Genomic DNA, 11,668 nt, shown 5'->3' with positions numbered 1-11,668 from the left:
AACAAAGACAGTAAGAAAGAAAGAGAGACACGAATAGGGCAACAAGAAAAAAAACAAAAGAGCACAACTGAACAGCAATGAGACATTTAAGGACATAATGAAAAATCAGTGTTTGAAAAGAGACAGAATGACAAAGCCGAGGGCTTGTTGAACAGGCTCCTTTTATGCAAAGGCATGGCTGCCTGACAAACAGCTCTGATACGGCATATTACCACACTCGCATACACACTCTGTCCCCCATACACACCCAACTAGTGATAGGGTGTATTACATACTACAAGCTGTTAAGTCTGCAGTCAGAGCAGATGTTTATTCATGACAGGCACAGGAGGAGAATACCTGCTGCTTAGTGAGTATGTGCAATTGCACAGAGTTGCGTGCACAAAAACTCAGCAACCAATTAATGGACAAAAATGAAGTGTGCAATGATTCTCCACGAACTCTATTTGAGGCATGAAACACCATTTTTCTATAATATATCCTTCCCACATTCAGTGATTTGATGATGATGCCTTACATACTGATCCAAAATCTCGCATAGAGGTCTAACTAACCTTAACCCTGGTTGGATGGATATTAAATTTGGAATTTGACAAAAAGATTCTTGTAGGATTTGGAGTGACCCTTTCCTGTGAGGGTACAGTTCAAACAAAATGAGCTATTTTCAGAGCTGATTTGTTAAGTTCCAGTCTAGGTTCTCCTGTCCACCAGTATTTTTGCTTTGCGTCATTGCCTAGTTGAAATATACAGTTCTGACTCAGATCCGAAGCATTTCAGAAAAGGTTTCCAGGAAGTATTGCTATGTATTTGTAGGCATCATTTTTATCTATAGAAAAACAAATTGGCTATAACTCAGCATACCTCTACCTTTAGTAGTTCTCTGTAACCTTAGACTGGCATTAGTTGTGCTAATGAGTAAACTCACAACATGATTAAAATCTTTAAACTATCAAACATTCATACCAATACATTGATAACACGCTTTTTCACCCTTTGGGAGTAAAATCTGATGGGTTATTGTTGTCATGCTGCTGGTTGGGTGGTGGGCGGGCCACATGACACCCACGTTTGTGAATGGAGTAACTTGAGAACAAAGCGTTTTAGGCGTTTTAAAGTATTACCAGAGGTAGATCTACTAAAAAATCTTGGATGAGTTTAAATCTCATTGACTTTGACCTCAAGGTTAGAGGTGAGAGGCCAAGTTTTGTGAAAATTTTGTGAAGGCAATAACTTGAGAAAAAGGCGACTTAGGCATTCATACCATACGTGCATCTACTATGAGGCTGAGTGGTGCCACAAGACAGTGTGCACACGCACACACACAGCACTAAAGAGAGGGCAAGACTTTTGATTCCACTTCAGCTGTCCTCAGGCTTGGCCGAGTTTCCTCATCCATGTGAAGTCTACTGCTAAACTAGCGTTCCTTGAAAATCTGAGTGTGAGAATGTGCAGTTGTCTTTCTCTTTGTGTAGTCCTGTGATGGACCAACTATCTGTTCATGGTGTAATCTGCCTGTCACCCTTTGTTTGCTGGGAAAGGCTCTAGTGGCACAAAGTTGAAGTTCAGCAGTTATTAAAGTGAATGGATGAATCAATATTGACCAGACTCTGACTTCTAACTAATCGACCGGGATCAGATTCAACTGGTGTCACAGCTGAATGGGATTTGTTCCTTTTGAACATAAAGGTTAATATTCTAAAAATACTTTTTTTTAATCCTTTAAAACAATGGGTACAGATAAATACACAAAACAATACAGAAACTGACAACAAAATGAAACGAAGTGGAAAAGACATTTCTTTTGTTTTCAGTCCTTCGTTTTGTTCTGGCCAGTATGGCGTTATTTTTGTGCCACTATTATGAGCACACGCAAAAAAAGTTTGCAGGTGCAAGTGTTGCATTTTGAGGAGAAATTTATTTTGAGTGAAGAAAAGCTGAATTTGAGTGAACAAAATTCATTGCTGCATGCAAAAAATGTATTTCAGTGTTTGCTATTATCCACACACACAACAGCAGCTCCTCTCGCTCAGTTTTTGAATTTGCGCTCGCAATGTGTTGCTCGTACTCTCAACATTTCTGCCCGTGCGTGCTCAACTCTTTCTCTACACCGTTATATTTGGGCCACAAAACCAGCCAATCACAGACTTGGATGCAAAAAAATCTGATTGGCTGTTCTGGTCTCCAATCAGCTCAAAATGACGAAATGCAATATCCCAGAATCCATTTCGTCCAAAACTCAAACGAGGCAGTGGCGGAGGAACGCAGAGTGGCGGAGTTTGAAATATTACTCTTTCTGGGTCACAAAATAAACTTTTAAGATATTTTCATGTGAGAATGTTTCTGTGTAAACTTCAAATATCTGCTCGATTCATCAAGACATCACATATTTGCAAAAGTGCTCTAACGTTTTCAGAGATGCCTGTTACCCACCAGCTGACCGGGTGGTCACTCAGGTTAAACATAATATAAAAGGCTGAAGTGACAAAAAAATCACAGACTACACCACCAGGTACTATAGGAAAAATCGCGTTCCTTTTCCTCTCAATACGGATGTGTTGTAATTGTTCCAGCCCAGAGTTGATCATGACCAATTGGCTAATCCAAAACCTTTCATTGTTTATACCGTTACAAAAACAAACAAACAGAAAAATGAAAAATCACCATCAGCCCACCGGGCAAGTATGCCCAATGGCCAGTCCAGCTGTGCAGTCAGCTGGTGGGTAACAGGCATCTCTGAAAACGTTAGAGCACTTATGCAAATATGTGATGTCTTGATATTTGATATATGATATTTGAAGTTTACACAGAAACATTCTCGCATGAAAATATCTTAAAAGTTTATTTTGTGACCCAGAAAGAGTAATATTTCAAACTCCACCACTCTGCTTTGCTCCGCCACTGCCTCGTTTGAGTTTTGGATGAAATGCATTCTGGGATATTGCATTTCATCATTTTGAGCTGATTGGAGACAAAAACAGCCAATCAGATATTTTTGCATCCAAGTCTGTGATTGGTTGGTTTTGTGGCACAAATATAACGGTGTACACAAAGAGTTGAGCGCGCATGGGCAGAAATGTCGAGAGCGCGAGCAACACATTGCGAGCGAGCGCAAATGCAAACACTGAGCGAGAGGGGCTGCTGTGTGTGTGTGTGGATAATAGCAAACACTGAAATACATTTTTTGCACGCAGCAATGAATTTTGTTCACTCAAATTCAGCCTTTCTTCGCTCAAAATAAATTTCTCCTCAAAATACAACACTTGCACCTGCAAACTTTTTTTATGTGCGCTCAGAATAGTGGCACAAAAATAACGCCATAGGCCAGTGCTGCTGTGGAGATATTAATGATCTGGATGAGACAAAATATTTTTAATTATGTGTTTAGCAAAAAGTTATTACCTACAAACAACTGGATTGATTAACTATATAATAACTGATGTTAATCAGTGAAAAACATGCTGCATGTTTACAAATATACAGTAGATTTTTATATAGATAAAATGCATATATATGTATATTTGGTATATTTATGCATATACCAAATATGCTGTTCATATAAAATATAAGTTAAATGTTGTTGTTATTTGTATTCTTTAAGCAACATTTGTAAATGAAGAAAATAAAAACAAAGACTTAAGCTCCGCCTAAACCATTGTGCATACACTGTGTATTTTATTTTATACAATCATCATATTAGTTAAACGAATCAATGGAAGCTCTGTTGAACTGCACCACATCAGCAATTCAGAATTATATTCAGCATTCAATATTTGGTTTGTCTGCTTGTTGGCTGTCTCACAGCATGGCCTTTACTTAGTTCATCACAATGTGTGTCGACATATCTTTAGACAAACACATTTCTAATAAAGCTCTCGTTCAATGTCTCTCCTATTCTCCGTCTGTTTAAGTCGTGCTCTTCTCCATATTTGAGCTCAGAGCCGGCCACAATGGATTCCTACTCCACATTGTTCAAATAAAGGACTGAATAAATCCAAGTACTACAGGGACGGCTTGATAATTAAACCTAGTTTCCAAAGAACACTGATGTGCAAGTGCATGCGTACACATAAATAAACCCTGATGTTTGAATTCAAGAGCAACAAAAAAAGAAACATTAAAGGAAATGCACATAGAGTGCTGTGTAGAAAGTATAAAAACCATTAGAGCAATGGCTCTTATATTTAGTTTTACAAGCATATGTTTTGCAGATGGGGAAATATCTTTTTAATCCCCCCCATTTGAATAAACAAACATGTTCATTTATTGAGACACTCTCCAAAAAAATATCAGTGCATTTCAGTGTCGTAAGCAGGGACAGAGGAGCCTTTTTCAAATGATTCTTCGGCTTTTGTTCTGGCTTTATTAGATAGTAAAAGTGAAGAGTGACAGCAGAGCAGAGGGGAAGAAATAACAGGGAAATTACCCTAAAAACCAACCTTCATCTGCACGGCGGTTTCTCAAATTTGGACATCTGACAGTGAGAACTGTGGCATTTACTTCATGTCAACACTGGTGATTTTACTTGTATTTGATAACCATTCCTCTAAACAAGCATAAGCACTAATCAAGCATCACTTTATTTTTCTTCTGTGTGATGCTGTTTTTCAAACACAAACAACAGCAGGTCTCAACTGCAAAGGACCAAAGACAAAACACCCCCCATCCCCCACCCCTCATATTTTTTTTATTCATGGTGAGCTGCTTTGCTTGAAGAAATATTTGCTTGTAAAATAGTAGGTGCCTTGTGGGGATAGATACAAAAATATGAACAACTGTGCAGTATAGTGCATTACCTTTGAAGCTAAACAGTTGAAGCCCCAAATGTAAAGAGGGGAGTTTATTTAGGAGACGAAATTATGAATGACTGTGAATCAAGGAAGAACAAGAGTTCAAAGGACAAGGGAAAGTCAAAAAAGGAGAGTGGGGGGAGGCGAAGAGAGCACAGATAAAAGATGAATGATGAAAAGTGAAGCGGAATAGGAGGGTGGGACCGCGGAAATGGAATGACGGTGGTGATGAAGGATATATTAAGAAAGGAACGAAAACAGGGTAAGAGGACACGAGAAAGAGATGTGAAAGATGACACGGAGAGAAAGTGAGGATGGCAAATAAAATAACAATAGTGAGATTACAAAGACACAAGCAAAGTGAGACGATAAGGAAACAGAGGCAGAGACCTGGTGACGAGCAGGGGAAGACAGTCAATAGAGAGCTAGGGAAGTACTGAAGCATGGGTAATGTGTTGGCAGCAGAGAGCGTGGGGGTGGGAGGGGCTCAGAGCTTGTAAATGTTGGATGAGCGAGGTATACATGGCACTGTGGCTCACTGGAGCTGCCCTCCGAACACTTGTGAGGGCAAGTGTTTCACAGTCTCACTCACATATTCGCCCTCTCATTCTCCTTTTCTCTTGCTGTCTCTGACACACACACACACACACACACACACACACACACACAGTAGGGTTCATCCTCATCATCCTCTTTCAGACACAATAACAGCTTCATATGATGCATTTTATTTTCTTTCTAGTATATAGTGTTGTATAAAATACACATTAACCTTTAAAATAGAATTGAAGTATATCACATCACTTTATTGTATTGTGTCCCTTTCCTGTGAGCGTGGTTTAAACTTCTGTTCTGCTAAAATGTGCCCACTGTAGGAATCCATTCACTGTTAAGGTGTTTTATGTTACGACACAGCTGATTTACATTCATACCTGCACTACACCACTACTCATTTTAAGGGTTCTCTTTCTAAGGACTAGATAGTAAGAAAGAAAAAGATATTTTTCATTCTGTTGTTGTTGCTTTCATACAATAAAAATGTGGCAAATCTACAATGAAGAAAACACATAAACAAATACATATTGTGATTAGCATAATTTAGAGTATAAAGAACTGGAATTTAGCAAGTTTTTTCTTTAAATGTTAAGGATTTTCCTGTTATTTTTAAATACATGCAATATAAGTAAAATTATATAAATAAAGTGTGAAACCTGCCTGAAACAACATTAAAATGTTTTTTTTTTTTTTTTACATAAAAGCCCCATAAAATACACATTTATTATAATTTAACAAACATGTTCCTTTAATAAATGTAACTTTTAAATTCTCGTTGAAAGAATCAAAGAAGATAATCAATGTGTGATTACATGACAACAGAAGTGATCACCTTCCTGTTTTTTCTCTACCACTGTAATGATAGAAAACAGGGAAACTTCTCATTTCAATTTAAAAGCGTAAGAATGGAAGAAAAAGCGTGTCGTCTTCGTTTTGCTGGATTTTTCTCTCAGCAGGTGACCAGAAGATTTTCAGTGTCTTTCCTGTCTCTATCCTCTATTTTTCTCCTCCTGTTAACTCTCTTCCCTTCTCTTTCCTGTCCCCCGGTCTGATCGTAATAACTGAAGAAAAATAAATCAATAATAATAATAATAGTGTTCGAATAAAATATAGCAATCAAGTGGACCAGTAGAGCAATAGCCATAATGGTCTACTTTTTAAATTTTTTTCCTGGCCTTCAGACAATAATTCTGCTTGCTAGAGTGCCGGACAGGACATTAAAAAAACTGAAGAAAAAAGATTAAATATTAAAGTTAAAGCATTTAATAATCAGTTGCTAAAAGAGAAAATGGATAAGGTCTGTGAGTAGAAGGATATTGTCAAAGCATATCATATATTTCTAAAGATATTCAAAATATCATATGATAAGAGCTGCCCTATAAGGCAGTACAGAGGTGTGCAAAAACAAATCGATAGTCCATGAATCATTAACGATGTGAAAAATGTCTGCAAAAAAGAAAAGACTGAACAACAGACAAAGAGAGAAAATGGAAAGTAGATATAAATTAAACAAACTAACATTTTGAGGATTTCTTAAAAAGGAATAATATAATAGAATACTAGAGTATAATAAAAAAACAATATCAAAGGTATTTGGATTGTGTTAAACAGTATTATTATACATCTGAATATTTAGCTAAAAATTGCAGAATTATAAAAGATATGAAAGATGGAGTTAGTGGTTTTGAAATGTCGTGGAGTCACAAAGTGTGGGGAAAATCTTTGGGAAATGAATCCTCACTCTGTTTTTTAAGAGCAGTAGATGTAAAAAACAAAACAAAAAAAACCTTAGAAACTGTAAAACAGTAGGAATAAACACCAACGAACTGGAATAATATTACTATGACAGCAGTAAAAGAAGTTATTGAATACATTTAAAAAAACACTATAATGCATCCGTAACTTCTCTTTTCAGACCGGTGCATTCTGTCCCAGAAATCATTGCATATTTTATCCTGTTCAGTGGTTTTATCATCCTGGAATTACTGTGTGGACACATGGGCCGACACATGCACAAGCCCACTACAGCCACTGTGCACATTTTTAAAAAGGCAGGATATCACACAAATTATTTTTAAGCCTAAACATGTTGAAATTTGTGGGTCTGGTAAAAATGTAAAACTGGTCAAATAATAATAACAATAAGAGTAAGGACAACAATGAGGAGCATGTCCATAGCAGTGTGGCTGTGAAATAATATGGACAAATATAAATCATTTAAAAAACAATATTAAAAACACGTTTAAAGTACAGAAAATGAAAAATAACAGCTGTGTATCATTTTATTTTTACGTTTTTGTTTTTCCTTGTAAATAAGACGACTTTCCTGTTTATTTGTTTTTATATTTTTCACCTATATACTCATACACTGAAATAAACATTACATCCTTTTACATTCACCTACAATACCTAAACTGAGCGCTAAATCAGATAAAGTCTGAAAAATCAGACATAAATCCTGAGTGAAGGCCAGCAGGAGAGCACACAATAACTACTAAAAAGGTTTTTTTGATTTCCAATTATGGTGGACAAGAGCGAGGCCTTCAAATGTATTAAGAGTCTAAATGTTGGGCAGATTCATAAGCTAAAGTGAAAGATTTGTGCTGATTCTGAAGTTAGTGTGACTCGGGGAAATGTTCATCTGTGTCCATAAGGAAGAATAAATCATTATGCCGATCAATTAATAAATAATTTATTAACGTGACCTTAGAGGAGATCGGCCTAACGTATAATAGTTTGAACTGATTTAATCTTAAGTGCAATGGTTTTTTTGCTGCATGAATCTTAAAGGCGAGTTCGTGCACTAAAATATGATATTAAAGAGTTTTATATCTCTATAAAGTATTCTCTATGCTGATAACACACACCACACTTGGGCAGCCAGTTTCTGAGTCATAAGGTTTTGTTTTGTTTTTGTTTTTGTTTTGTTTTGGGGTTTTTTTTGGGGGGGGGGCTGTGGTGTTGGTCTATATATGTAGACACAACACAGGCCTGGATGTCTTTTAAATGCTTGAGTGATTCATAGGTGAGTGTTAAATATCTTAACAAACAAACAAAAACATTGATCTGAGCGATTGAATGAGACAAAAGAACAGGACCCAGATCAGACCCAGCACTGTTGCTCCCGACCGGATAAAAAATAAATTACAAGAAAATCTGGCTTCATGAAATTAGGAAGTAAATTATCACAGAATGAGGCTGAAGACTTTTGCACAGTACAGTCCTTTATTGTGCTCATTGTAGATTTTCACTGAACTCAAGACATGTAATGTGAGTCCCTCAGTGTTATTGAAATACGTTCTCAAACTTGCTGTAATATCCCTTTAATTTTTCTCCTGGCAGATTAGTGCTCTTCACACAAGCCAGCGCGCAGAGTGACATCCTTCCTGCCCTCTCGTACAGTGCTTCTTCTGAACACAGTACACCAGACAAGTATAGTGCTTTTCATGTTTGCACTGGGTGACAGGTAAAATATTCATGAGTGTTTTAACCTCTGACTGACCCCAGTGCAGCATTACAAGCAAAGAGATCCCAGGGAGGCAGAGAGACACTGACAAATATATACGATATTCTGTGGTAATAGCAAGAGAGAGTGATTATAAAGTGTGACAAGCCCTTTGGTTTTGGAGAATTAGGGATGAATACATAAAATATGTCAGAGTCTGATTTATGCATGAAGCAGAAAACTAAGGTGATCACAAAACTGTGTGTTTGAGCAGCTGATGTGATGAAAGATTTCACCTCCTTCTTCGGTGTATGGGGGTGTGCTCAGGGTGGCCAGAGGAAGGTTTCTGTTGAGCTGCTCTATTGATGAAAGCTTGTTAAATCTATTCATTATATTTGCAATGTGACCGAATAGCTTGATTTCAGTGGTTGACACCAGAGATCCAGCACTGTCTCCTGTCTCGCCATTTCATGCCAGAGCACCATGCAGTCAGCGTCAGCTACAACACACACAGATTGTGTGTTCGTGATCGTTTGCGTGCATCCTAGATTTTATCTGCGCTTGTCTACTTTATATGTTCCAGCCAAGTGCAGCTGTCACTGCATTTAGTGCACATTTGTTTTTCCTTTTCATTTTCTTGTCAGTATCTCTCATGTTTTCCTTCTGGCTTTACTGTCCTAGTGACAGGTCATAATTTATCTGCTACTTACGTGATTGAGTAAGTAGCAGATAAACACTGCAAGGTGAATGAAGTGTCAGGGATGAAAGGGGTTTCCTAACAGCTTAACCATGGCCTCTGACACATTGTTTAAGGAAAATAAACCAAACTGTGTCTTCATTGTCACTTTTTTCCTTTCATTGTTTTGGTGCTCTGTTGTCTTTCCCTTACATATTTCAGTCTAATTACATGGACTGGTACTTGTATTGCTCTTTTCTGCTGTATTTAAATATTTATTGCACTTTTTGTAATGGAAGAATAAGCCATATCTAACTTTTCAAGTCAAAATCAAAGCCGTATTTCAGTCTAAGCTTAATAAATGGTTGAACAGGTGTTCATTCAGATAATGTTTCTGAAACCATCCCCGTGTTTCACTCTGTAAGACTAAATTGTAACTCACCTGCCACCATTACAAAGGATCCAGTGGCTAACAGTCCTGTTAAGCTGTCTTTCCCAGAGGCATTGTAGTGCATAACACATCACTAGAACTGCGGTTCAGTGTCAAGAAGGCTCATTTTACCACTTTTATGTGGAAAGCAAAGGCTGAACTGGGCTCTTGTACTGGAGTGTTAGGGTTAAAGAGGAGGTTAAAGAGGCCCCTTGAACTTTTCACACACTTGCAATCAAATCCTCCTCACCTGCCTGTAATCAGCCCGAATAGACGGGGATGCTGAGACTGAAGAAATTCCATGTCCCGCACAAGTTCACTGAGAAACACAACTCAGAAAGCTAAACTTTGGAATAACTGCAATGGAGTTTTTTTCTTCTTTTTTTGTATGAAGTGAAACTGCAAGGCTCTGCCACAACAGACAACCATATGCAAATGTGTCAGACCTAAGGGCCTACTGGTTTGTGCATCTGTGTGTATGTGGGATGTGTCTGGGGCTGAGACTAGTTTGGAAGCAGACCACTGACGCATGGCCAAACCTCGGCCACTGTCTCTTTCATCTCTCTCTCTCTCTCTCTCTCTCTCTCTCTCACACACACACACACACACACACACGCACACACACACACACGCACACACACACACACAGGTCTCTGACACATCCCTCAGGCCGATCAGTCCACTGTACAGGCTCTCCAGTGAGCCATGGCTTTTACATATATTAAAATGAGCCTTGGGTACAGAGCTGCCCCTGAAGACCCACTACTTTGAGTCCACATTGCACACACACACTGACACAGATGCACTAAGAACACACAGTGTACATACACACACACAGTGGTGTCCATTGTGTGTGAAGACAGGAGTGCAGAGAAGGCAGCAGACCATAGCTGAGGAAACACTGGTCTCTTCTTTTTTCCATTTTAACTAAAATTTTACTTTAGTTACCTCTGGGAACTCACAGAGAAGAATCTGGACTTTCTCTGGGATCCACAGAAAACATTCTTACTGAACCTGTATGAGCAAACAGCTATAACTGTGAAAACTGAACGCTGGATGCAATTTAAAGAATGCAAAATTATTTAAGTGAATGTTATAAAATACCAATTTAAGCACAACATGAAACTTTTTAATATATGTGAAGTATTTATTTTTAACAGAAAAAAAGTTGGATCCATGTTCAAACTTCAGAACAATAGTGGTGAAGTGCTTTTAGACCAGAGTTACATCTTTTACAACATTAAATGGCCTCAGCTCATATGGTTCAAACACAGTCTAATGTTAACTTTTCAAAAGCAGCAAAATTCATTCATTCAAAATGTGAAAAACAAAACCTAAAAGGAATAATCATTCTGGTCTTACTGGGACATGTAAGCACCAGTGTGGTTAGAATGCTGTTACATGTCATGAACAATACCGTAACATAATTAAGATTTTTTTTAAAAAATTTAATAGAAGAAATGGCAAGCAATGATTATAGTGGTCCAGCCACAGACACAACAGGGTCCAAGGAAAAAACTCCCAAACACAAGTTAAACAACAAAGTGTGTGCTGTGCTGTGCTGTGCAGCGAGGAGTGCTTTGGAGCTCTACACTGGAGAAACCAAAAAGTTACTCCATCAATGCACAGCACAGAAGAGCCACCTCGACAGAACAAGGCACAGCTGCATCTGAAGGATGCCAGTGTTCACAGTATGGACTGAGAAGACAGATGGTTTGAAAGAGGAGTAAAAGAGGCCATCTATGTCCACTGTCAAGGACCATCAGTCCTAGGGG

Source organism: Neolamprologus brichardi, chromosome 9 (genome assembly GCF_056152115.1).
Source record: "Neolamprologus brichardi isolate AB-2024 chromosome 9, ASM5615211v1, whole genome shotgun sequence".
Lineage (NCBI taxonomy): Eukaryota > Metazoa > Chordata > Actinopteri > Cichliformes > Cichlidae > Neolamprologus > Neolamprologus brichardi.
This window is presented reverse-complemented; position numbering follows the sequence as displayed.